General features: G+C 37.0%; 1 protein-coding gene across 1 annotated transcript in view; it reads right to left on the bottom strand.

Annotated features, from left to right (window-relative positions):
• PCLO (piccolo presynaptic cytomatrix protein) overlaps window positions 1-26,294 on the bottom strand; it is a 356,197-nt gene that overhangs the window by 150,427 nt on the left and 179,476 nt on the right. The window lies entirely within an intron of this gene.

Raw genomic sequence — 26,294 nt, 5'->3', positions numbered from 1 at the left:
AATTATTATTTTCTGATGAAAGTGAAGTTGCCCATGAATAAATCCCAGCATCAGCTTATAATTGCTGTTGGAATGGGTCCAGAGGAGGGCTGGAGCACCTTCCCTATGAGGACAGGCTGAGAGAGTTGGGGTTGTTCAGCCCGGATAAGAGAAGGCTCTGAGAAGATCTCACAGCAACCTTCCAGTACCTGAAAGGAGCCTACAAGAAAGCTGGAGAGGGACTATTCATAAAAGCCTGTGGTGATAGGATAAGGGGGAATGGACATAAGCTGGAGAAGGGCAGATTTAGACTAGACATTAGGAAGAATTTCTCCACCATGAGAGTGGTGAGACCCTGGAACAGGTTGCCAAGGGAAGTTGTGGCTGCCCCATCCCTGGAGGTGTTTAAGGCCAGGTTGGATGGGGCATGCCAACTCCTGTGTTTTGGCAGACACCTTTAGAGTAGTTGTCAAATTTAGGTTTTGCATTTCCTTTGAACTCATTAACTAGTAAGGAAAAAGGACAAGCTAGGGTTGATCTTCACCAGATTCTAATTTCTTTATCACAAAGAATTGGAAGCAGAATGGAGTAATTGTGGTATCTAATCCTGACCCTGTATTCTTGGTCCCTGTAGCACATTTATAACGCTATACTCATTTTACGTTTAAAGCATCCCAAAAGAAACATGGCGCAGAAATCTTCATGAGCCTATTCTGGCGCCAAATAAACCTATCAAGTACAGGTTAGAATTCAGACAGGGAAACTTAGCAAGCTCTCTAGCAGAATAAGTCATGAAATTTTCTGTCATACCTTATCACATTTTCCATCTTCTTCATTCTAACCCATTTACTTCTATCTGATATGACCCTTATTAATTTTTAAACTTCATTCTGTGTTTAGCAAATGATCACTAAAAATGCTGACTGTAAATCTCAAAACTAGAAGTAAATTATTTGATTCTTGTTTCACCATGACAACCTTATAAACGTTACTACTTTATTGCTGACCTTTGGATATTGAGAGAACAATCTTTCCCTTCCTCCACCAATTTTTAAACTTGACAATGTTTTGATAGTAGATAGAAGAATGCACTCCTCAGGCTTACAATTCAAAGACAAGATAACATCACAGTGAAAAATTCAAAACACCAAGCTGAAGGTTGGATGCAAACAGATTGAGCAAAACCTTCCTTTTCTGCCTTGCCAATACACATTAGTCTTGATGTGCTTTATCTCCTGAGTTTTAATTTTAGAGGTCATTTGGACAAAGGCTTGTGAACCCTGTTAAATTGTGCAGTGACTAGGAATACCTTTGAGATGACCATCCTGCTCTTTGTGAATTTTTGTGAAAATACCTTTTTCTACCTACTTTTTCTCCTCCAATTTGATGAGATTACTGACAAGGCCAGCAAGACTCCAACCCACTACTAGCATTCACCAAGCACTAGTATGTTCCATTGTTTTTCATCTGTATTAAAGAGACAGTTTACTTTCGGGGACTGACATCTGTGACGAATTCCTACCTCTACCTCTAAGCAGTGTGTTTGATTCTAATTGTTCCTCTTTTATCCTCCTCTTCTCAACTGATTTTTTTGAATATGATATGATGCTGTTCTTACATGCTACTCGCTCTCTATTCCTCTAGACATGCGTGGATATACATATACATACATTAGCTTGAGTAGGGATAAGTACTGCAAAAAAAGTACATGATAGGTATACCTATATGGATATGCATAAAGCAATTGCAATTATAATGATAGCACTCTTATTAGAGTTTGCCACCACTGTATTGTCAGTGATGTCAGACTGCTTACAGCCTGTGATGATACAAAAAAGCAAAGGTAAAGTGAATCATAGCTGAAGCTACTCCTCTGTCAGAATCCTCTGAAGATTCATCACCATGGTGGAAAGCCCGTTCTACACTACAGAAGAACAAAACCTTACCCTCTGCAGCATAAGGTTTCCTGAAGCATCTGATGTTGACGTGTAACAGACTTGAGACATCAGCAGAATGTGGCTGTACCCCAATTACCAGAAAAACAATGCCAATAGCATTGTTTTGCCATCAACCAATAACAATGCAGTCAAGAAGATTGCTCACCAAAGAGCAAGAATATTGAGAAACTTCCCTCCATTGGCTGAGGCTGACATGGAGTCATTTTTATGGCATGAAGAACCACAGATTGTGGGAACCCACCTCTGAATCCAGCAGGTAAAGGGAAGCAGATGAATTGTTCATGGTAAGGAAAAGATATTAAAATATGAATTTATAAAAGCTAATATCACCAGCTGTGCTGAGAATGGAGTAATAAATGTTCTGATCAAATTCTAACAATCACAAAAACACCATAAACCAACCTGTACTTCCTTGCCTTGTGTGACATTGCTGGCAAGGGGAGTGGAAGATGAATTTGATGAGCTGAATTTGGCCTTGTGTACAGGAGGGAAATACCCTGCTTCATGAGTAATGTACTAAAGCTTTCCTTTAATGTAACACTTGTCTTTTTCTCTTCTGCAAGTATTCTGCTCTAAGGACTGAGCAGTCAAGCATAAAACTAGTTTCCAAATCACTTCACAGGAGCACCGTGATGCCAGTCAGTCTGATTTTCTCATGGCGTGTTTTTTTTTTGGAGGGTTATTTTCACTGCTTTTGGAAGCTCTCGAAAGATAAATTTCTCTTCTGTTAAAACCAATATAATTATTTTAGAAATAGTCTATTGCAAAACAATAAGCATTTTTCAGAGTTTTTTTACTTTCATTTGTGTCAGTCAGAGTTACTCATTCCTCAGATGAGCACTTCTGCACTTTCCATCCCTTTGCTCCTTTTACTGTTTCTGTGAAATTGTCTGAAATTGCCATTTTCGCTTCAAATGCAAGGGGAAGAGCACAGTGTGCTTCCTAACAGCTGATATGACATGAGATATCAACTTCTTTCCTTAGCTGAACACATAAAAGGCCATATGCTTCTTTTCATCTTGGGGCGAGAAAGGAGAAATGCAATGGAAATTCGATATGCAAACTACAGACATTCGTGGCCCTTACACAGTGATTTTCAAAGGGATCTGAGGCTATGTTTCACCTTCTTTATGTGAGTAGGCATAATAGTTGTTCTCAGTTGTTTGCATAGAAGAGGTGGTTTTACACGGACTAACGATTTGTGAGTCACTTGGAACACGGTTGACACCTTTTGCCTAAAAGGGAAATAGGGCAATTTCCTCCTCAATTTATACTGGTAAATATGAGGAACAGCAGTTTAAATCAGCAGAAATACCTCAGTGGAAAATCAGTTTGTAAGAAGAATGAAATCTAATGTTCTGAAACTTTGACTTTAAATATTGTAACTGGAAGAATACAACATAGCTGTGCATTTAACTGATTTTAGACAACATACATATTATTCACAAGCTTATGTTTCTCCTCAGTTTATATCTACAAGCAATATCTACACTGTTTGTTTTTCAGTTCACTGAAGACTCACCAGTCTCTTTACCCACTCCCTTATCCACTATTGTTTAATTATTTTCTTCCATAGTTTAAGCCTTACACAAAAGGGAAACACTTCTGGGTACCTCATTCATAACGTTACCTTCAAAACCCACCTGAATACAATTATTTTCTTTTTTATTCTTTATTTTTTTTGTCTCTGCTGTTCTTTGCTATTTATCTTTGTAATCATATCACTTATATTTACAAAGTGTTCTTGAGTTCAAGCTTATATAAGGGATTCTCTGTCCAATTATATTAAACATCTATAGAATTACATGTGTCTTACATTTACATGTTACTTTACAATGGGAAAAAAAATCTCTGGCAGATTGATGCAGACAACGGGCATCTATTAAGCTAACATAAATAGTCAAATTGTCAGAACAGAGCACTGCTTCTGCAATGAAATCTCTGTACAAAATGAGCTCAATATTTTTCCCACTATTCAATCTTTGAAAAGGAAAAATAGGGAAAAGGATGAAGAAAGAGGAAAGAAGAGGAAAAGGGAAAAAAACCTGCCATCAAAGCAGAAGAACATGGTCAGAATTTCTTCTTTGCATGACAAATACAGGTTTCATACTTTGCTATAACATCTTGAGAACATTGCAGGAAATATATAGTTGCTGCATAGGCAATACCTGCTCATGTTTACTAAATGTTTGTCTTTATGTCCTCTGTACTAAAATATGTTGAACATCCTTAAGCATTTTATTTATATATCAGTATATTAAAAAAACTATTAAGGGGCTTCACAGAAAGAAAATACTATTCCTCCACTGCTAAAATACTGCATTCTTAGTATCAACTCCAGTAAGTACTCCAAGAGCTACAGTACTATACCCCTAATCAAGGACTGAAAGTTTAATCTGATAAAGAATTCCAAATAAATTCTTTTCTTTGTGAATATCTCTGCTATGATGACCGGTTGAGAGAGTTGAGGTTGTTCAGCCTGGAGAAGAGAAGACTCCAGGGAGACCTTATAGCAACCTTCCTGTACCTGAAGGGGGCCTACAAAAAAGCTGGGGAGGGACTTTTTAAAAGGGCAGGTAGTGATAGGATGAGGGGCAACAGATATAAACTGGAAGGGGTAAGATTAAGATTAGACATTATGAAGACATTCTTCACGCTGGGGTGTGTGAGGCACTGGTTGCGCAGGGAAGCTGTGGATGCCCCATCCCTGGGAGTGTTCAAGGCCAGGTTGGAAGGGGCCTTGAGCAACCTGATCTAGTGGAAGGTGTCTGTGCCTATGGCAGGGGGGTTGGAAATAGATGATCTTTAAGGTCCCTTTCAACACAAACTATTCTATTGTTCTACGAGTCTATGAATTTCCTCATTCATATATTATTTATGAATTTTAAGAACATAGTTTAAAAGAAAAAAGGATCCAAATGAGTGGATTTATCTAGATGCTGTCTTCCTCATGACTCATTAAAGTTTCTGAAGAGGAGGTTTCTGAAGCATATTCTGCTGTGACAAGCCAAAAGATTATGAAGTAAATGATAAAACAGAGGATAAGATACACAGAACTCTGTGTACTGCATAACAGCAAGCTGGAAAAGAGAAATATTCGCTGTCTGGAGAAACACTAATGGCAAAGTTGGAATTGCAATGAAGAAGGTACTTAAGAAGATAGGGACAAAGTCTGTAGATTCATGGTGACTATGTAGTATAACATAGCATATTTCACTATTACATAATTAGTGTTTCTTAATAAATTGTCACTCCTTTTTTTCTCCCTATTTTTCACTGTCAGTCTAAGAGTCATTTAAAACAAATGCAGAACTGCAGATACTCAAAACATCTCAGCCTAACTTGTGGAAAGTTGTCAAAAGTAATTTGAAGTGGATGGGCTATTTGATGCCTGTGTTTGGTTAAGATACAACTATTATTTGCACATGATGTGCCCTGTATCCAGCACAGTCTGGTTTTGGATTTCACTAACTAATGACAGAGAACCGAGCCACAGTAATATGCTCTGATACAGAGGTGATGTGATTCTGCCATTAACAATTCAGAACAGTTATATTAAAGGATATTGTACCAAAGTATTAATTGTTAGAGTTGGGATTAGTGGATCACGAAGCTATTTGTGGCAGTAGAAAAAGACATCAGTCATCTTCATCTTGGAATGATGAAGTCCTTGGAATAAATCTTTTTGCACATCTTAGCATAGGCTCATTCACTCATAGTAATTAATAAATTGTTTCTCATCATATAACACACAAATCATAACATGTCATTCCTCTCAGTCAGAATAATACATTTTATTTAAAACTCAGATCTCATCTATGGAAAATTTTACTGGATATAAAGAGTTTTTTCCCATTCAGTGGGAACATACTTTAAATTCTCTTCTTTTGCAATCTAACTGAAAATCCCAGCCAGAAAATGCTGGTGAGAAAAATTCAGAACAGTTTATACTTATCAGTAGGATATGCATATGCTAAATTAACACCATCTGTTTTCAACTGATATCAGTATACTTTGCAAACTTTCAGCTACAATTGAAAAAAAAAAACCAAAACCACCAAACTCCTCTCTGAAAGAAAGGAAATATTAATCTTATTCTGCAGGAGAAAAAAGCAAACAAACAAAGAAGGTGTGAGAAAATCTTGGCTTTTTCTGCCTCTTCTTCACTACTGACTTCCTCCAAAGAATGGTAGCTGATAAGCCTCCACATGCTGTGCCACAGCCCTTGTTTTTCACAAGAGTGAGGATCAATCTGCCCAAGCACAGACATAATGTACAGAACCAATCCGAGCTAGTCCTCCAGACTACTGAACTGAAAGAAAGTGCAATTTTTCTTCAGCTCACTCCATAACTGCACCCGTTTCTCTTATCGACTGTAGAAAGAGCTGCACGTAACACAGACATCACCTGTCTCATGATATCACAATGTCTCATGACAGAGGAGGTCAGTTCCACTGCTAGCAACGGCAGCAGTTGGAATTCATGCTTTTGGCTCCTCATGCCAGATCTGTTTTGTAGCAGAGTTTTAATCCTTTTCTCCATGCAAGAATCTTGCCACCTCTGCATTTCTTCAGAAATGACACCACTCCTCAGCAAAGGCTCTGGGTTTGGCTCAGTTTGATCATTCAGGCAGTATTTATAATATTTTATTCTGTGCTCATGATGCTTTGTTTCCTTGGTCTAAGATTAAGGAGGCAGTGTGAGCTGACCCCTGATTAACAACTTTCACTAAAATGTGGTGCATGCTGGAGACCAATGGCCTTCTAACTTCTGCTGCAAGGCACAGATTAGACAAGCTCTCCAAATGCCTAAAAGCCTTATTTTTGCCTTTTCTGCTTAGCCCCGACTTAATCCATACTGCCGTGCACCTGCAGAACAGCCTGCTTCAAAGTCCCTTCCCCCTCTTTCCAAAAGTGCCTTAAAATTTACCAATACAACACATTCTGCTGTAGAAAATCATACTTCTTGCTCTACTTTGGTACCATGTATATCTCTGTAAGGCTTTTTAAGTTCTGTAAGGACTGATAGATTTTCATGGTGGTTACAAGGTTGTCAAAATCCCAGCATTATATGGAGAGGAGGAGAGGAGAGGGGAGGGGAGGGGAGGGGAGGGGAGGGGAGGGGAGGCGAGGCGAGGAGAGGAGAGAGAAATAGAAATGAAACAATAGGCAGGATAGAAGCAAAAGGAGGTTTATGAAACTCTCTTTGGTCACTGATGCCAGGCTTCCAGACTTCACTCCATTACAAAAACTCACCAGCTTTCTGGTCTGCAGCAAATTCTGCAAAATCCCCTCTGCCTCAGCTGGACAAGCTGCATTTTCCATCAGTTAAGGCTGTGAGTCCCTCTCCCTCCACCTCTCTTTTCCTGAAGCATGAAAACTGCCTCTAAAATATGATCAGTTGCTCCAAGGGCAGGAGCAATCTCTCTCTCCCTCTCTCTCTCTCTCTCTCAGCTTCCTGCCAACCCAATCCTCTCCTTTTTCAGGGAATGTGGCTGAACCTGACACCAAACACACAGAATAGATCGTCTGCCACAGATGGCTAAACTTATAAAGTGTGAAAACCACTCACAGTATGTCCAGGTTTTCCATTACACTTTTTCTACAGTGAGAAAGTGTACTAGCCAGACCACACAAACCCCCATATTCTTACTCCTGTTCTCATACAAGAACAGCATTTCCAGTTTGATATAAACCCATTTCTAAGAGCATAAGTTAAAGCCTTATTAAACTCTCCTCCCACCTCACCCCAAGCCTTCAAAAAGCCAGCTTTTCAAAGAATGCATTAATACTTGAATAAATGTGTACCAAAATTTACTCTACTGATACAAACTCGAACGTCTTGTCAAGAAAAAAAACAACAGCCTTCACTATGTTATCTGTTTAAATTTATACCTCGTTTTTCAAACAAATAGTCTTTTTAAATGCATGAAGCCATTTTTTTCAAAGTTTACTCTTTTTTCAGTTTTCTTGTATATATATATATAAGTAGCAAGTGTCTCATCATCTGAGAGTATTTAAAACCAGACTAAACATGTCTTGATTAGCTCAACTGTGAAAAAAACTGAAAGTTCTGCTTTTCACAAAACCCTCTACCTTTTCTTTTTAAGTAAAAAAGGATGCGACTTCTATATCTGATTGTTTTAGCATTTATTAAGTATGGTTTATATGACTAACACCAAAGTCTAAATTTATTCTCAGAAAAGGTAGCATTCCATTCCTGGATCAACTCAATCAGATCACAGCCTTGCAGGCAATGTGACATTTAGCCCAACTGTGCAGGGTTTAGGAAGAAGAAAGCAGTAACTTTTAATGAATTTTCTTCCTACTATTTTAATATCAATTATACTGTTTTAGAATCATGACCTTCCTCTTCCCATTTCTGCTTACTGTGACAGGCAGGACAGGAAGATAGAAATTTGGTGAGCTTACTTTTAAACACTAATGAAGTGAAAAATTAAGAGGCAATACAAAAAAACAGAAGTTGATGTGAAAGATGTGTCATTTTCAGTTTCTAAATCTGAATCTTAAAATCAGGGAAAACAAAACTTAAACCAACTGCAGTGTTTCAATACACCACATAAAAAAGAAAATTCTTATAGTTTTCCTGGAATCTAGGATATACTTTCACTATAGATGGAAAAGGAAAATGTTTCTTTTTTTCCTTCTCATTTTCAGAGCTCCTATTATTATTATTCCAAACCATTCTGTGTCCACAACTAGCATAGGTCAAAATAAATCTGAATAAAAAGTACCTCACTTGATTATATGGATATGGATATGGATATGGATATGGATATGGACTATACCAGTTACCCTAAACATGCAGTGCACAGTGAGTCTTACTATAGAAACACAGGAAATAAAAAGTAAAGAATGTTTACAAGACGAATACACATTTGGGTTGGTTCTCTGTTGTATTTAGGTGTTATTATTATTTTAAAATTTTATCCGTATTGACAAGACAAGAACACGTACTGCAGGAAACAGGAAAAATGGCTGAGCATGAAAAGGGTTCTTCTAGACCTTCATTGCACAATGCTACCACTGCATGTCATGATTAAGGAAGAACTTTAGCCAGTTTTACATAAGTCATACAGGAATGAACCCCACTATCCCCAAAGCAAGAAACACCCTGAAAAAAGGGCTTGGCTTTTTAAAAATGACAAGTCAAAGGATGGAAAGAAAAGAAGAACAGATTTTAAGCATCTGATTTCTCAATGTCACCATCTACAGAATGCAGCCATAATGGCATGTTTAACAACACTGTAGAGGTAAGGAATGCTTACCTGATACACTAAATACCTGGATGTTATACAGTGTTTGATGTAGTGCAATTTTGGTCATCAGCTCACCTATGTAAAATATATAGGTGGCAGTGTTTTTGTTTCAATTTTTCTCATTTTGAGATAAATTTACTTTTGTGCAAGTCCTATTATATTGGCTTTTAAGAGGACCAAGATCTAAATGGCAAACTTAATAAAATTATTTTTAAATCATATTATGTGTATTATGACTGCTTCGGGTATTTATTTAAGGTAACCAAAGCAACATTGCTTAACTGAAATATTTTGACTTTGCATTGAAGTTAACACTAAGCAGTTAAGGGTCTTTGGCTTATTCCCCATTAATTTATTTACCTCTGAGCTAAGACTGACAAAAAGTTATTGTTTAGCATCAATCATGCACTGATTTTAGAGCTTTGGACAGATCAGTATAGAGACCACCAAGCCATCTCACATGATGAAGACTGCTGTTATTTAATTTCTAAGGCATCGAGGCAGGAACCTAAACAGTTTTGGTTTTTTTTTCAGATGGCGCTATTTATGTTCATAGATCTTTGATAAGTCTACACACAAAAGTAAAGAACCTTTCTATAAGAACCAGCTGTTGGTATTTCAGCAGGAAACATGAAATACTTTAATTTTCAGATCTCTATTCTGGTATCTGAAGGCATACTAATCATTCTAGTACACTGCATTACATACAGCAGACAGGAGCTGTGTTGGCTGAATAATGAGTGATGAAGATTATCTTGACAGATGAAATAATTTACGGCATTTAATCCAGAATGCGTTGTCTATAAGCTCTGTGTATTAGTGTGCAATATCTTATCATGTGCTTTGAACATCAATTTACACATAAACACTAAGTACTGAAGTAATGATGAAACAGTTTTCTTTATCTGCTCTCTCTCTTTCTGGAAAACATTAAATGCCTTTGTATCTGACCATAGCCGACATTGTTCATATACACTGTTATTCTGCCACGGTAAGGATTCCTTCTTACAGCATTTTACAAATTATATGTTAATTCAATGTAAAAACAATACTGTAGTAGTAATAATAATAATAATAATAATACATATCTGATAAATTTTAGCTTAAAATAACTTAAGAAGAACAATGTTTGGTTTTCAACTTTTAGAACAGTTAAAACTCAGAACAAAGACAGAAGAAACTCACTGGCACAAAGGTTTCCTCCAAAAAGCAAACCTTGAGAACTTTGAAAGACATAAAAAGAAGACTCTGAAAAGGAGAGAAAAGGTGATACCCTTACTTTCTAACACACTCATAGATCTGGGTCAGAGCATAGGATTAGCCTGTCCTGCTCAAGAGAAATGTCCTTAATATCACGCTTATGTCAAGAATCCCCAACGCCACACAGTCCTCCTGTGCTGTGGTTCTGAAAGAGCACTAGAAAAGCACTGCACCATCTATGATTTTCTAAATACAGGTCATATACATGAGGAATATACTCTCTATCTTGGGAAAAATCATGTCTTCATATGTTTAAAGTATGGAAGTTTTTTGCACGTAATTCTCTAGTTCACCCCAGAAAGGTTAAGCACACAAATGATTTAGAACCCAACTAGTCACTCAGTAACCACAGTGCTTGACACTTGGGAAACATAGAATATGAGAAAAATTTCTGCTTCAGATTTGCTATATAAAGTGCAAGAAAAAGGTTTTATGAAGAAACTGTATTGTGTCCCAACATTTTCCTTAATGCACTGAATATTTTCTAAGATACAACAAATATATGCATTTTCCATTCTATCTCCAGATCAAAAAAACCCCATTTTTTATGGGTAAAGACAATGTGTTGTATTTAATAGTTAGCATTAAGCAAAAACTTAAAAGAAACATTCTTTTAACTTTCAAGGGCTAAGTTCTCCTAGAGAGGATGACATCCATCTTCAGAAGATGACTATCTCATCCTTTTCTGAAAATATATGAATTGGTCACTGTTGTGAAGAAATGACTGAATCAGATCTGAAATTTGATCTGAAATTGTGTTGCGGATTCTATACTCACAAAACTATGTTCTAATTGTAGAACTGTATGTGAAAAGGAACAAACACCTGAAAACCTTCAACTTGCTCTTCAGTCTATTCTTTCTGTATGACCAACTGGGGAAGAACTATAAAGCATTGATTCCAATTTCCCTTTCCCTGTTTGCCAGTAAATTTCTAAACTACAGTTAAACTCTAATTATTCTGTGCTGCAGGAAAAATATTTTCAACATATTGCTTTAAAAAAAAAAAATTGGAGTTTAGTAGTAAATGACTACTAATACTATAATTTTCAGCAGAAAATTCACAACTGATAACAATGGTTTTCAGCAAAAGGATTAACAATGCTGGTATTTTAAAGCATTTACATGTGTTTCCCCACTACATATTTACTAGCTGTTTAGTATAATGAATTAAAACATACTTTATTTCATATTTCTATGCTTTGTGAACAGGACATCTTTGTTGTTCCACACCATTTCTTAATTTATTGGTCATTCCAGTGTCTGCGTAAGATAACATATCAATATGGGTAAGAAAGGTGCACATCAAAATAAGTCAGTAGAGACTGATAAAAACAGAATCACAAATCTGATGCAAAATGAGACTTCTACAGTCTCAGCTATTCTATTAGCATCTCTAATTCGACACACGCGTTCAGAGCTATTCTATGTATCAAATCCTTTCTGGGTTTTGAAGCAAATGGAGTTGATTATCATCTGTCACTTCCCACCATTTACTTTATTGACAGTATCATCAGTACTTTGAGAACTGCCCAGACAATAGGAAATTCTTCTCCATTAATAAAAACTTTTTCATTTTTTTCCAGTAGGATCAGAGGTAGGGGAGAAAAACAACCCATGCCTGTTTTGTTTTGGTTGGTTGGTTGGTTGGTTTTAAAATCTGTACAAGAAAAAATGTGTTTCAGTAGAATCACTGTCTAATTTTTCAGCTTGCCAGAGATGCATTTTTACGTTTTCTCTATGAACAGGTGACAAACTATTACTTCCCCCCCTCCGCCCTATACAAAACTCTTTTCTTTTGTTTCCTGCGCAAACGTGAACTTCTCCAATATAAAATTCAGATTTAAAGGTTACTTTATACTAAAACATTTTCAGTGGCACTAAATATTCCAGTCATTTAAATGAATGGCCTTTCTCCCTGTTCACCACATTCCACTGATTATGGCATTCCATTTTTTATAATAATCGGAACTGAGAGGCTTTGTTCTAAAGTACAAAAGTTTCACCATTTAGAAACAGTGGCATAACCAGTTCAGAGAAAAAGGATCATTTTAATTTCCTCAAGGCATGATCCATGGCTCACTGAATTAACAGAGCATACCACTAAATTAAAAGAGTTTTGTGTGAATGATCTAGTTAATGTATTCTATGACAACCTCTGAGATATAAGCACAAGCTTCTGTCAACGGACATATTTGCTACTGAATTTAAGCCATTATAATATATCACAATGGGTTCAGAGGCAATTTTTGTTTAAATTATTTCTTACTCTCCAACTACTTCATATTTACCTTTCTGCATCCTCAGCTATGTCCATGCACCCAAATAAACTGGCAAACTGCAGCAGACAAAATTTTGCTGCTGAAAGCAGTATGTAGGTTAATGGTGTAGTAAGTAAACAAACTTTTCTATTTGATCAAGATTTGAAAAACAGATCTTCATCTGCACAAAAAATGATTCACTTAAGCATACCATGGGCAATTGAAATTGAGTAGTAATGGAACAGATCAGTATTTCTTCAAGACCAAGTGTTATGCACCTCAGGAATCTTTGAAAAATTTGCATAATAAAGTGGAAATAGGAGTCAAAACCATTTTAGGTTCAGAGCCACTGCTCTGCAAGAAAATTTAGGGCTACTTTAATACAGACATTTTATTAAAAGTTATTTTTAAAAAAAATAATTCTTCCAAAATAGAAGAAAAGATTACAATATTAAGACTTAAAAAAACATAGTAAAAAAAATCAAAATCAAAATAGGTATTAATAAGTGTCAAATTGAATTTGGGGTAGTCCTGTAACTTAGTGTTTTGGCAGCGCACTTATGGTTAAATTGCAGCTTTTTATTTTTTTATAAAGCATGGAAACACTATGGCGTATTTTTGAAGGAAACTCCTCACATTGATCCTCATAGAGATGTTTACAGAACACTGACTTTAGATTTGGGGAATCTTTATTTCCAAGCCTTGTTTCCAATAGCATAGGAACAAATGAGGCATTATAAAACCTATTAGTTAAAAATTCAAAATATACTTATTTTCTCTTCGTAGTGATGACATTGTGACATTGAGGTGCTAATATCTCAGAATTAATGTATCACCTATGCATTACATGCCTTTAAACAGATACTGGTTTTTGTTATGAAGGAATGATTCCTCAAAACTTCAGTTTATGAAAAAAAAATCTAGAAAAAAAGAAGTGTTTACAGCAGGTGGACTGTCCTGCACTCAAGCTAATGAGAACAACACTAACTAGGAGAGCAGGACTCAGGTAGCAGAGGAGCTTCTGCATCCTCCCATCCTGTTTTATAACTACCCAAAGCACTGAAAAACTTTGCTAGAGAGCCCAGTGTAGGCCCAGTAAGAAGGACAGAGCTTGTGAAGAGTGGCTGTTCTATGAAGAAAGGCTAAGGGAACTGGTCTTCTTTAGCTTGGAGAAACCAGGTAATTGCTGTCTTCGGGTCCCAAATGCAGCACTACTGAAAAGATAGACTCAGATTCTTCCGAAGATGCACAGTGGAGGACAAAAGGCACAAGTTGCACACAGGAAACTAAGTATTCTTCGTCATGAGAGTGTAGTCCTGGAACAGGATGCCTAAAGAGACAGTGAAATCTCCATTCACAGAGATTTTCAAAATTCAACTGCACAAGCTCTCTAGTGATCTGATCTTTGAAATTCGCTCATCTTTGAGGTGGATGGCCTCCACATAACCTTCCTAATCTAATTAGTTGGTGATCTTTATCTCAGTAACTGTGATAGCTGTGGAGTTTAGCTAGTTAATGTTTGCAAAACATAATGCAAGTACTAATATCCTGATGAATTTTCGGCCAAGTTGCTGCAGAAGGTGTGAAAGAGTAGGGACTGCAGTATTTATTTTTATTAAATAAAAGCTTCAATGTAGGCAAGAATGTTCCATAACTGCAGTGTTACTGAGATGACAAATATTGTTAGTCATGTTTGCAAAATACCCTCTAGAAAAGCCATTTTTTTTTTTACATATTTATATATACATTTATATATATAATGTTACTTCTATAACATTGTCAAAACTTTTTGTTTTCTTTGGTGGGCTTTTGGGCCAAATGATGAAGAAATGGGGAAGAAAATGGGTTCTTCTGCCTGGGTTATGGTTATCTCAGACCAGCAATGTTCAAACAGGCTGTAAGAACATAAGGACTCAGAGCAGCCTACGCTACTGCTGTCAAAACAATGACTTTTACTGCCTGCAGAAATAGCTGGAGACATTAATATAAAACTCCTTATACTACTGCTTCGCTGGTCAAATGAGCAAAGGACAAACTCACTGACTGCTCTCCATTCTTCCTAGAAAACCATGATATTTCTGCTATGGATTATAACTTAGGAATCATAAAAGAAGTATCAATATGATACAAGTGATTAACCTAGATAATAACATTTCTGAAAAAGACAGTCATTGGTTCCAACTTTAACTCAGACAAGAGGCATGATTTTATTTCACTGTTACCCCCTTATATCATATATATATATATATATCAAAAATACAACCATGAAGGAGTTAGAGAAAATGTGCTGTATAAGTTTATGATATAAATATTACTTCCAAGCTACCTTATGGTTTCCTGAGATTAATGTCACTATGGTTTATTAATGTTAGTCAGCCATTGAAAACAAACATTGAGTCTCAAATTTGCCTCTGTATTCAGCTTCAATTTTAAGGGGGCAACTGATTCATAGGGTCCAACACCCTTCTTGACTACCTTTTCACTTCTGGCAACTGCTGACCTTCTAAACCAAGCAGTTACCCAGATTTAGAGCAATCAGGATGGTTAAACTTCTCATCTCACACTTGATGAGGAAATCCACAGCATTTAATCCTTCTTCAGGCCTTCTTCCATACCAGTTCTTTAATTTCATACCCTGCCTTTACTTTTAGTTAACGGCTAGCCCACTTAGTCTGTTTGGCATTTAGGATCCTACATCAGGGAAAAGGCTTGCTAGGCAGTGCAAGAGCACCAGCATACTCGATGCTTGAGCTGAATTCAGCATTAGCAAACAGCTTGCTAAGTGAGTAAGGTGAGATAATAAAAGCTGTATTTTGATTTGAACCACTTAGATTGGATGAGAGAAGGTGTCAGAAAGAGACTGACTAGGAAACGGAAGTATGGTTTAGCAAGGATATTAGAGAGAAGATATGGACAGATGGAGAATGTGAAAAGAAATTGAACTGAGACCCGAGTTCATTCTGTAGAAAATGTAAGTTATTTAGGAAGAAAGCCAAAAGGCAAGCTTCCTCTGTAGTCTCATATGGAGGAATATGAAGGAAGAAATTTCAGGGTCTACACCAGTATCACAGAGGTATCTGAGCCATGTCCTGTGACAGTGTTTCAGATTTACCCCTGTATTTGGATTTTCTAAATGGTGAGTTAGTAGTCGAAGCACTGAGCAAACTGGTTACCTTTAATTCCTGTCTCATATCTTCATTCTAAATGCAGACTGTAAGCACTTACCATACTATTATGGATTCCACTCCCTAAGGTGAATATTGCAGCAGGTAAATCACTTCTTTGAGTTTCTGAAAGATTTTACCAGTGTTCAGCTCCTTCTTAGTAACAAAATTGGAAATTATGTGGAGAAATTGAACTGAGAAGATAACTAGAAAGGAAAGACTGTCTCGGTCTTTCCAGGTCAGACTTGAGAACCATTGACAGCATGACTTCTGAAAGTGAATTAGTGTCAACAAAGCCAATCTTGTAATAAGAGGTTTATCTGTACTATGATGACCATCTGTCAGCAGCCTTAAAAGTATGCTGGAAGAAACTAGAAATTTTTGGAAAGATTTTTTTTTTTTAATAATATTTCAGTGAATTCAATAAAATTTACTTTATTTTTTTCTTAACTGAGCTTTGGCACCTAAAAAAGAATTTATAATCCTAACATTCCCTGAGTCATAACTTTTGTTTTGCAGGACTGATAAAAGAAAAATAGTACGTGAGTAAATAACCCAGAAAAAGCAGAAACTAAGAACACAGAAGACCAAGAAGACAGATTTTGCAAGAGACCATGGGATTCACTTAACCAAAAGCAGTCTCAGCCATTTAGAATCTCTTTTTAATAAAAAGAAAAATGGTTGGGATTAATTACATTTTAAAGTACAAACACAAGTAGGGAACTGTCATTCCCTTGGAATATTTCTGCTTGTAGACTATAAAAAGAATCCGCAGTGACCAGATTTGCAGTGATTTTACACTACCAATATTTAGCATTAAACATGATCTTTCCAGTCCTTCTTATCTTAACTATGAAGCCCATGCCCTTCAGCCAGTCAAGGAAGATGCTAGACCTCTCTCTGATTACAAATGGAAAGAGAGGAAAGTAACACGAGGAATTAATGTCACTTCAGCTAAGGGACAAGAAGAACAAGACAGGTGGGATTTAGACTGTTTGATTATAGGCCTATTTTCTTTGTCTCAGCTTCCTGTCTTTTAAATGAAGACTGTACCACTGAGTTCATTGTGATTATAAAGAGTCCTATATGGTCTGAGTGGTTATTTCATTCGCGTAGTCTGACAAATTCTGTAACAATACAAACTGACAGTGATGATATGGATGATAACATGTAAGAAGAGCCATGAATACTAAAGAAAGTTGTATTTCATTTTAGAATTCAATTGTTAAAGACAATGCTACTACTTATACTGCTGGAGAAATTCCTGGCTTGGAAAGGAAATCAATCATGTAGGCTATCTATCCCTTTATGCTATTACCAATATTCAGATATAACACAGTTTCTCTAAAATACTTTGTTTCTAAATCATTTATGCTATTGCAGTTATGAAGTTTTAGTTCGTATCTACTAAATTTCCTAGGCAGCAAATTGAGATGATCCATTTCCTGCCTCCACTGGACATGAAGACTTGTCAGTAGCTGTCCTGTTTTGAATAATGTTTAACACAGTGAAAGACTGCTGTATTGTCCAGCTTTGGTCTTCTTTCTAGATCAACAGAGACAGATCCTTCAGCCTTTAAACCACAGCATTGTCTAAATATTTTGTCCTTTCTCTTTTGCTCTACTTTGAATTTTTTTCAGTCTCTCTAACTTTTATGTGATGCTGACCTAAACTGCATGTAGTATTATACCTGAAGTCCCACCAACCACTGAGTAGGGTAGAACAATCACAACACATATCTTACACGTGCAGAAGTTGTCAGTATTTCCCCAGAACACCACTACCTTTCATTTAAGCACTTCATGAAGAAGAACTTCATGAAAGAAGCCACTCCTTATGAGGAGCGGCTGAGAGAGCTTGGGTTGTTTAGCCTGGAGAAGAGGAGGCTGAGAGGAGACCTCATTGCTCTCTACAACTACCTGAAAGGAGGTTGGTAGAGAGGAGGGTGCTGGCCTCTTCTCCCAAGTGACAGGCGACAGGACAAGAGGGAATGGCCTCAAGCTCCACCAGGGGAGGTTTAGGCTGGACATTAGGAAAAACTTTTTCACAGAAAGGGTCATTGGGCACTGAAACAGGCTGCCCAGGGAGGTGGTTGAGTCACCTTCCCTGGAGGTGGTTGAGTCACCTTCCCTGGAGGTGTTTAAGGCACGGGTGGACGAGGTGCTAAGGGGCATGGTTTAGTGTTTGATAGGAATGGTTGGACTCGATGATCCGGTGGGTCTCTTCCAACCTGGTTATTCTATGATTCTATGATTCTATGATTAATACTTTTAAGTCATTTTAAATGTGAACTTTTGCTACTACACCTGAACATGTCCAGTGCTTCTATTGCTTAAACAGCTATATTTCTGAATACTCTTTTTTCTTCTTTTGTACCTTTTGTTCTTTTTATTTTGGAACATTGCTCTGAATTGCAATTCTGCTTTCCAAAGTAATTGTGTCTCCTATATTGATCTGCAAGTACTATACGAGTGCTTTCTCCATACTACAAATTGCAACTGAATTATTCAAGAGTCAAGTCTATGATCCACTTAAAACTGCCTAACAGTTTGACAGTGACCAATTTGACCTAAGATATCTGCTTCTATCTAGCAGATGGAAAGTAAACTTCCATTAAAAAATAGTAATTACAAAAATTTTGATATATCAATAAATAATATGTGCTGGGGTAAGAAAGTAAAGAAACACAGTAGAAGGGATTATAACAGACCATCCTCTTAGGGAAGTCTGCTGTGCCCCTGGGACCTGGGTTAGGAACATCACTAGGAAACTTCCCGGCTTGGTATGGCCCTTGGACTATTACTCATGGCTGTTATTCCATTTGGGTGGTGATGAAGCTGCAACATTTACCCCAAAGTCCATCCAAACAGACTTCAGGGTCTTGGAGTGGTTGGTGAAGGAATCTGGAGCAGAGGATATTTTTTCATCTCTCCTTCAAGTTGTGGGCAGAGACTTTGGAAGACACAGATGTGCCCAGTGCATAAACAATGGTTGCATGGCTGGTGTCATCACCACAGTTTTGGGGTTTTTTGATAATGAGAAGGCCTACATGGCACCAGGCTTGCTGGTGTCAAATGGCGTTCACCTTTCTCAGATGGGGAAGAGGGTCTTTGCTCAGGAGTTTGCAGGGCTTTAAAGTAGACTTGCTGGGGCAGGGGCACAGTTAGGTGAGAAAAAAGGGAAATTCTAAGGAAAATTCTGAAGAATAGATCACACAGAATTATTTTAGTACTTGCATACCCTGAACAGTTTGTTAATTAAAAACATAAAATAACAATAAAAAATAGAACAGGGAGAATTTTAAATCCAGTGATTTGTATTAACTGAGCACTCAAGAGGCCTCACATGCAAAGGAAAGGTAACCATTCACATAGTGGAGAATGAAGATGTGTACAGAATATCATTTTACTGTTCTGAATAATTTGTTATATTTAATTACATCTGAATGTAAGTTTTGGATGCACTGTGGTTATGGTTCAGGGCTTTTCTTTTTTTTTTTTCTTTTTTTTTTGTCTCACTGCCAAGTAACACGTAATCACATTTGGTTGATCAAGACAATATTTTACAAGCTTAAAAATATTTGAATAATATTATGGGAAAAGTTGTTGGAATTAAATCTTGTGTGATGTTATGAGACGGAGTTCGGACTACTTTGACAAGAACAAATTAGCTTTCTCTAGTTAGTGCACATCGCTACATTTTGGAGGGAGATTTTCATGTAGGAAACTAGATTCCTTCTGGAGAAAACAAAATAGGAACCTATATGTATCTCAAATGTGTTTAAAACCCAGCATGGAAAACGAATCCTAACCAATGACTGGGTCCTTTTGGACAACAACACATTATACTTGCTGATACTTTAGCACCAGCTACTTTGATCTGTTTTTCTGCTTTTATTGTACCAAACAAGTTGCTAACATAGCACAGTCAGTGCATCCTTTCTAGGGAAGGTTTTATAACCATTGGTTTTATGCTCCTTTTGGAGAATGTACTTTTGGAGGATGTACATTCCCCTGTACTCGACCCTGGTGAGACCACACCTTGAATCCTGTGTTCAGTTCTGGGCCCCTCACCACAAGAAGGTTGTTGAGGCTCTGGAGCAAGTCCAGAGAAGAGAAACAAAGCTGGTGAAGGGGCTGGAGAACAAGTCTTATGAGGAGTGGCTGAGAGAGCTGGGGTTGTTTAGCCTAGAGAAGAGGAGGCTGAGGGGAGACCTTATTGCTCTCTACAACTACCTGAAAGGAGTTTGTAGAGAGGAGGGAACTGGCCTCTTCTCCCGAGTGACAGGGGACATGACAAGAGGGAATGGCCTCAAGCTCCACCAAGGGAGGTTTAGACTGCACATCAAAAAAAAAAAAATCACAGAAAGGTTCATTGAGCACTGGAACAGGCTACCCAGGGAGGTGGTTGAGTCCCCATCCCTGGAGATGTTTAAAAGACAGGTGGATGAGGTGCTCAGGGGCATGGTTTAGTGGTTGATAGGAAAAGCTGGACTCAATGATCCTGGAGGTCTTTTCCAACCTTGTGATTCTGTGATTTCCTCATCACAGTGTGATTTTCCTGTCCTTCAGTCATAGCTGCTCATAAAATACTGGGCAGAATAAAATGCAGGGAGCCAAGCTTATCATCAGAATCTGTGAAACCCTCTTAAGTTCAGTCAGGCTACTATACTAGCAGATATTTTACCCTCCTAATACTTGGTCAGACTAACAAAAGTAGTCCATGGCTTGAGGAAAAACAGAGCTGAAGCAGGCCAAAACTTGCTCTGTCATTTATGGCTTTTTCCTTCCCAAGTAACCACTATATGTGATGGAGACCTGCTTTCCTGGAGATGGCTGAACAACTGACTGCCAATAGTAAGAAGTGAATGAATTCCTTGTTTACTTTGCTTGTGTACACAGCCTTTGCTTTACCTACTAATGTGCCTTCATCTCAAATCACAAGTGTTCTCATTTTTATTCTTCTGATTCTCTCTCCCATTCCACCAAAAGAGTGAGCAGCTGTGGGGTGTACCTGCTGGTGTTAAATCACAATGATACTGGCCTCTGTACCTGAAACTCAAAGTATTCCTAAAACGGATAACCAAGACAAACAAGTCAGCTGGCAGTGAGCGGAATGACGTTATTATACCTTAGTTCTTTGCTTTTATGGAAGGTAAAAGAGTTATGGATGGGACTTGTGGCCGGGGTGGGTTCTTTAGTGTGTACATGAGAGCTGGCTTAAGAGGAAGATGGATAAGTTCACAGCAGGTGAGAAAAAGCCCAAGTGACAAAACCCCAGGCTCTTTGTCAATTCTGCCATATATCTCATGCTTTACAAAAGATTGTTCAGGATCCCCTTTGAAAAGCAAAAGAGTGACACCATAATAATTTTCTACCGTTCATGAATCTCTTGATTGAATATAGAATGTGTGAAATCAAGTAATCTAAAAGTATCAGGCACGATGGATCAACCCAGTTAAATGTGCTTTAGAAAATAATGATTATATGGTATGTTGACCAAATGTGGAGTAGTCTTTCTGTTTTGAAGATCTGACAGATGGAAAAAAGACGCCTCATTTGAGTCACATAAATGGTACTGTAAAGGATTTCAAATACAGGACAGGAAGCAGTAGTCTGAAATATTAACAGGACTCTAAATTGTAAATAATTCAGACCATTAGTGGAAAAAGTAATCTTAAATCTAGTTAAAACCACACCAATAAAGAAGATAGATAAGTCCTATTTTTTACACAGGGATGAATTGTCTAGAATTGTTTCTAGGTATGAATGAGAACGTTTTACAATTCAGTTTCCAGTGAATTTGTTAGAAGCACACAAAAAAACTGTGTGACTTGATATTCAAGCACAAAAGGACCTCAGCAGGTGCATCTACAACTTCTCTGGGATGCTAGACAGAATTCAGTCACAAAATAAGGTCTCCTGTCCATAGACAGCCTCATCGGCAGCCACAGGGTGCTCTTCAGGGATGCAGGAACCTGTGTGCCTGATCAGACCTGGTGACTTAGCCTATTGCTAATGGTGTTAACACACCATCAGGCAGACCCAGGTATGCAGTTCACAAACTGCATGCATCCCACCTGAATTATGCTGATCAGGCTGCTCCCACGAAAATAAAAGAGTGGTTGCCACCAGTGCTTGAAGAAGAGCTTTATTAAACCACAGCCCATGGATGTTACTGTGGAAAAAAAAAAATTAAAACAAAACTCTGCCCTTTCAATCCAGGTTACTCTAAATGCTACCAAAATGGCTGAATCACTCATCACCCATCTGTACTTAAACCAAAACAGCAGTTATTTCTGTAAGAGGCTCCTTTATACTGAAATATAAGTTCTGCAGAAAGCAAAACATTCCTTCTTTGTTTTCTAGACTAAATCATGGGACTAAGTCAGAGAATTAAAGTCATTGAATTAAGCCTTTGGCAGTTACAACCATGTGACCACCCCTCAGACCACAAAACTATAAGAGCTATAACAAAGACCAACCTCTTTTGGCTGGAATTAGCTCAGATAACAAGAAACCAAGGAAAACATTGATGTCCTGTGCTGTAACAATAGCAGAAATCTCTTACCTGAAATACTGACGTGATATTAAGAAATGAACCTACTCCCTGCTTCTGAGGAAGGTAAACAAACAAAACTACCCAACGTCAAGCCAGATAATTATCCCTACTCTTTCTTTCTATTTATTACCCAAGCAGAACCTTTCTTGCTGAAATAAAAGTCTGGTGATCAGCTTAGACCTGAAAAAACAAGCAAAGTATCATGGATATGATGTATGGAAGGAGCAACTACCTTGGTTCTCTTCTTCAGTGTCCAGTTGTCCAGCACACCTGATACAGCAAAGGACAGCCAAAATCACTGAAGTACTAACCTTCAGTTATAAAGTATGAAACTTTAGAACACCACAGAAGATAAAACACAGACTAATGTCCTCTTGTTTTATTACTGTTAAATTTATATAATTTAAGATAATTTAGACATTTCGAGTCACTGTAAAATCACTTCTGGTCTTACTACAGCAATAGATGAAATCCTGTAATTCTTATCTAAACAAAGAAACAATGTTTTGGGATTTTGTTTGAAATCATTACCTTTTTTACTATAGTACACAGATTGGAATTATATTGCCTTACAGTTGCAGCAAGTCATATCAGATGAAAAATTTGAGAAAAGTCTTTGTTAACTCTCTTAATAAACAGATTGATAGAACTTGTTATAAATGTTGAAGCATAAATGTACATTTTCTACCCTGAAGCTGACAGGCTGTTGACAGATGTGTCTTTGCATTAGTTTCACTAATATAAACACTTCTGCTGAGTCTTTATGCACTGCTTAGCTGTAGATGTTGTATGACTGTGACAGTTTACATGAAAGATCTTTGCAATTTACTTCAGTTAAGTTGAGCAGGCCTTTTGCATCCAAAGGCAAAAGGAAGACAACTTCCATCTTTGATTACACTTATGCAATATATACAAGTCCTGAAGTTGACTGTGGCTAACAAGTGACTTGATTCTGTGTTGCGCTGGGATAAAGCTACTTATTAAACTAGATAGCTACTCACAATTCTTTGTTGCTGCTGAATGAATTTCAATTTTCACTTCTAAATTCTACCAACATTTCCCAGTGCCCTCATGGAAACCACTGCTATGGCTTTGCACTCCATGGAATTCTAGCACGATGGGCTGCAGGACAGTCTATCAAAGTCAGAGCTGGGGAGGTCATTGCCACTGGGAGCTCGAGTGGCACAAAGCTCACAGAAAAAGAAAATCTTTGCAAAGTATCAATTCCAGATGGATGGCTTCCACAACTTTTTGTGATGCTGACAACCTATAGCACACAATTTTGCCTTGACACAGATACTCTTGATTACTAATAGATATCACAGAAATGTACAGCACATTAGAAGTACCAAAGGGAATGCAATGGAAAGTAATACTGTCAATGTGGATTGAAAGGAAGCCACCATCTGTGTTCTTTCAAGTGTTCCTATAAAGACAATGACTACAATAGACGGTGAATTAAAATCTAATGTAAACATATAACTTGTTATCTGAAAATTAAATGTGCGATCACAGAAAGCAGTATTACCTGGACAGTCATTATTATATGATCTAATAGTTTATTTTTCAGCCTTTCACTCTAACTAAATTAGATAAAACATTGCAATAATTTCATATAAAAGGAATAAAATTATATTTAAAGCACCAGTTCTAAAACACAGAGACATAATTTAACCATCTTAGTCATAACGGGCATAAGACTTTTTCTTGAAATTTTACAATAAATATATTTTGGAATGGGAGTAGTACATGAATGATGAAAATGTACTGCCTGAAGGACAAGATATCATTTCACTGTGATGCTTGGAAAAAGACCAATCTTATTCTTAGACTTTTAGTCCCACTTTTTGCATAAGGATCAATTTTTTTTGATAAACTGTTATAAAAAGAAGTCTGTGAAACATATACATGAACAGATGAACCCTTTTCACCCACATAGTTTATGAATGCTATTAACAAAGTGATGGGATATTTATCTATGCAAAAATCATTCATAGACACACTCCGTTTCTCTAAGGTCATGAAAGAACAAATTTTCATTTATATTTTATTCCTTTATGCTCAGCTCTGTTAAATTATATTTTCCAGAGTGAGCTGTTTCACAATTTTTCTGCACTGAACTTCATTGTTTTAAATGACATAACTTATCCCTTCTACCTTTTCCTTTTTACAATTATGAGCACTCCAGTCAGGAAACACTAAAGAGTACACAAAGAATTAAGAGACAAGGACTTAAGCTGTTGTGAGCTCTGTACAAAAAAGAATGAAAAAAATAGTTCCAGTGCCAAAACCACTTTAAAGTTGTGGAAACATCTTACTTTCACACTTAGCAGGATAATCCAAAAATGACCCTGTATTTAATCTCAAGTATAAAAATGATATATGACTGTAAGAGCACAGTTCTACAGTTGGAAAAAAGTCAATAAGATTTGCACACTGTCAACAATGACACTGCATGTATGCTTACTTTCAGGAAGAACTTTTGACAAAAGGTACAAAAGAAGAAATCCCTGTCCACTCCTTCCTGTGTTTCCAAGATGACAGAGTCCTAAAACTAGGTTCTCAGTTGGTATAAACAAACATAAGCTGGAGAAAATAATATCAGGCTTGTGGAAAGTAGGAGATCATTTAGATCTTATACTGCAAATCCCTCTTCCACAACAAAGACAATGAGTAATTGAGAACCAAAACTGATGCAGCATCTGCAAAAGGAATTTATACCCTTATTTCCAAATGCTGATAAGGTCATTACATTACTTTAGGTAAATTTCATTCTAAATACTACATTTTTATCATAAATCTCTTTTCCTCCTTTAAATTTTATATACTTGATCTCAGCCTAAGTTAACCGAATCTTAGATACTTAATTAAAAAAAGTCGATCAGAAAAACAGAGTGTAACAGACAATGCTTGACATAAAGTTTGAGGTGAAAGCAGCTTTGATGGTCACAGGAGTTTTGCAGAGCAGCTTCCTCACCATATGCCACACAACACATTTAGTGCAGCCCACTAGACAGTCACAGAACTATTTTACTTTCCTTGCACGTGTCAACTTGCACCCCATGTTCTGTAAAATGTCCAACTCATTTATTTAGACTGTAAATACTGTGAGGCATGGGCTATTTATTGCTTGATGGCTGTGTACTATTAAGAATAATATAGCCCATTACTGTTTGGGCTCAAGGCAAAACAATAATAAACAGGTAAACAGGTGAGTGAAAAATGAGCAAGCCCTTTCTTTCCATGTCTCTTTAATTAAAATGTATATGTTCAAATGTAACTGTGAAGGCCTTTATAGGATCATAATCTGTTAACAGAATTTATTATCCATCATACGATGAAAAAAAATTATATCAAACATATATATGTATTTATTAAATAAGTGAATTGAATAATTTGTCCTAGATAATAGCTTGAATACACTGAGTGTTATTTAACAATACTATGCTATTATACCTACTCCCCAATATCTAGCAGGACCCAACACTTTCTAACTTGTGAACAACTTTCTTTAAGATGCTGTTCCATAACCTCTACAAATAACTTCAGTGTTTGTGCTACAGTTCCCACCATTGTGTTAATCCTGCATTAAGGAATGATGTTGATATGTAATGCCAATGTCACGTTTACAGTTGCCCTTTCAAACTTTCAAGTACTGTTTTCCAAGCAGTTACAACATAGGAAGCATTTATATCCAGACAAATATATGAAGCTGAAAAACTGCTTACAGTGAGAGCATTGGAGGATATAAACAGATAATTCTGCATTTGAAATCGACCGCAAATTATGCAACACAGAGAACAAACCCTCTTTATTCTATCCAGCCTGTACTAA

The sequence above is a fragment of the Phaenicophaeus curvirostris genome, chromosome 1, assembly GCF_032191515.1.
Source record: "Phaenicophaeus curvirostris isolate KB17595 chromosome 1, BPBGC_Pcur_1.0, whole genome shotgun sequence".
Lineage (NCBI taxonomy): Eukaryota > Metazoa > Chordata > Aves > Cuculiformes > Cuculidae > Phaenicophaeus > Phaenicophaeus curvirostris.
Note: the sequence above shows the minus strand (reverse complement) of the source record. Positions and strands in the feature narration are given on the sequence as shown.